This window comes from Rhinoderma darwinii, chromosome 3 (assembly GCF_050947455.1).
Source record: "Rhinoderma darwinii isolate aRhiDar2 chromosome 3, aRhiDar2.hap1, whole genome shotgun sequence".
In the NCBI taxonomy this organism is placed as follows: domain Eukaryota; kingdom Metazoa; phylum Chordata; class Amphibia; order Anura; family Rhinodermatidae; genus Rhinoderma; species Rhinoderma darwinii.
Genome location: NC_134689.1, coordinates 167,330,665 through 167,333,620, shown reverse-complemented (window position 1 = coordinate 167,333,620; position 2,956 = coordinate 167,330,665).

The window sequence follows — 2,956 nt, the reverse complement described above, 5'->3', positions numbered from 1 at the left end:
CGCCAATCAGCTGTTTTGAAGGGGCCGCAACACTCGTACGAGAGCTACTTCCCCTTCATTCCGGTCACACTGTGAATCGGTGTCGGCGATTCACAGTGTGAGCGAGTAGTGAAATGAAGGGGAAGCAGCTCTCGTACGAGTGCTGCTGCCCCTTCAAATCAGCTGATTGGCGGGTCCCGGGAGTCGGACCCCGACATATCAGCTATTGATGGCCTATCCTGAGGATAGGCCATCAATATTTAGGGTCTGCACAACCCCTTTAAGCCTACGATGTAGCAGGCTTAGAGGGCCCATGAGACAGGATCACAGATTATGTGATGCTGTCTGCTGGGCCCTGTATCTAAGCCAATCACATGGTAGGCTTAGATACATGGCCCATGTGTGATCCTGTCTGATGGGCCCTGTATATAAGCCACACTGTAGGTTTAGATACAGGGCCCCAGCACACAGTAATCTTATACTGTATAAGATTACTGTCTGCTGGACCCTGTATCTAAGCCTACCTTGTGGTAGGCTTAGATACAGGGTCCCACAGACAGTATCACACATGGGCCCTGTATCTAAGCCTAACACATGTGTTACTAATCGTTTTTTTTGTGTGTTTTCTTACAGGTTCGATCATTGGACTACGTCGGATTCCAGGACTACTTCGATGACGCCTTTTTTTTTATTATCAATAAAATGGTTAATGAGGGTTCTATGTTTTTTTTTTTATTTCAATTAAATATTTTTCTATGTCTTTGTGGGTTTTTTTAAACTATATTACATTGCTAAGGCGGTGCTTAGTGTTAGCCGGTGCTGAGGCTAACACTAACCCCCTTTATTACCCCGGTACCCACCGCCACCAGGGGTGCTGGGAAGAGCCGGGTACCATCCAGTACTCGACCATCTGTAGTGATGGTCGGCCACTGGGGTGGCCGCAGGCTGGTATTATCAGGAGGGGAAAGGCCAAAAACAGTGGCCCTTCTCACCCTAGTGATGCTAGGCTGCTGCTGCTTTATTGTATCTGGCTGGTTATGAAAAATGGGGGGGACCCCACGTCATTTAAAAAATAAAAAATAAAAAAATAATTGGAAAGAACGATGTCGGGTCCCCCCCCCCCCCAATTTTCATAACCAGCCAGATGCAACACAGCAGCAGCAGGCAGCATTACCAGGGTGGAAGGTGCCACTGTTTTTGGCCTTCCCCAGCCTAATACTACCAGCCTGCGGCCACCCCGGTGCCTGCCCGTCACTACAGATGGTACCCTGGTTCGTACCCGGCTCTTCCCAGTACCCCTGGTGTCGGTGGGTACCGGGGTAATAATGGGGGTTAGTGTTGGCCTCTGCACCTGCTAACATTAAGCCCCGCGTTAGTAATGGAGGTTGTAAATCATCCAGCTGCCATTACTAAGGTGGTGATAATAAAGTTTAAAAAGATAGAAGCACATAGAAAAAATATTTTATTGAAATAAAAAAACACAACCCTCATTAACTATTTTATTGAGAATAAAAAAACGCCCTAATTGAAGTCCTCGTATCCGAAGTCCAACAACTGAACCTGTAAAAAAACACAAACACACAAAAATAATCAGTAACACATAAAGAAGCAAAATTATTATTCTTACCTTTCCTGGGTCCAACGCTGGAGCTGCAATGTCAGCGAGCTGAGTTCTGTATCTAATCCGATCATGTGTGATACTGTCTGCTGAGCCACTGTATCTAATCCTATCATGTGTGATACTGTCTGCTGAGTCATTGTATCTAATCCTATCATGTGTGATACTGTCTGCTGGGCCACTGCATCTAATCCTATCATGTGTGATACTGTCTGCTCAGCCACTGTATCTAATCCTATCATGTGTGATACAGTCTGATCAGCCACTGTATCTAATCCTATCATGTGTGATACTGTCTACTGAGCCAATGTATCTAATCCCATCCATAGTTTATAGGGTCGTAGTGCTATAGATATGCTATGCTGTCTCCAATACACACATTTTTTTTGAGCGGACACATATGTATTGGGGCTATTTCCCCTGACATTTTAAGCCCTGAGGGTATGTTCACACGGCAGTGTCCGTTACGGCTGAAATTACGGGGCTGTTTTCAGGAGAAAACAGCACCGTAATTTCAGCCGTAAAGGCATGTGCAGGCGTCTTTCGCTGCGTCCATTACGGATGTAATTGGAGCTGTTTTTCCACGGAGTCCATGGAAAACGGCTCCATTTACGTCTGAAGAACTGACAGGCACTTCTTTGATGCGGGCGTCTTTTTTACGCGCCGCCTTTTGACAGCGGCGCGTAAAAAAAATTACCGTCGGCACAGAACATCGTAAAGCCCATTCAAATGAATGGGCAGATGTTTGCCAACGCTTTTGAGATGCATTTTCGGATGTAATTCGGGGCTAAAACGCCCGAATTACGTCCGTAAATAGGGTGTGTGAACTCAGCCTTAGTGACGCCCCTGGCTGCTAGTGCTGCATTGTTGGGTCACTTAGCTGAAAGCTGCGGACCGTCGGCTTTGAGAAGTTTGCGGGGGGGGGCCCAATAATAACTTTTGCATCGGGGCCCATGAGCCTTTAGCTACGCCCCTGATTAACCCGCCACTCACAGATTCCCCCTGAAGATAGTTCCATACAGCCCCCTTGTAGGTAGTGCCACACAGCCCCCTGTAGGTAGTGCCAAACAGACCCCTTGTAGGTAGTGCCACACAGCCCCCTGTAGGTAGTGCCGCACAGCACCCTCTAGGTAGTGCCGCACAGCCCCTTTGTAGGTAGTGCTACACAGCCCCTTGTAGGTAGTGCCACACAAACCCCTTGTAGGTAGTGCCACACAGCCCCCTGTAGGTAGTGCCGCACAGCCCCCTGTAGGTAGTGAAGCACAGCCCCCTAGTAGATAGTGCCACACAGCCCCCATGTAGGTAGTACCACACAGCCCCCTTGTAGATAGCACCCCCTTTCCTGTAGATAGCACTACT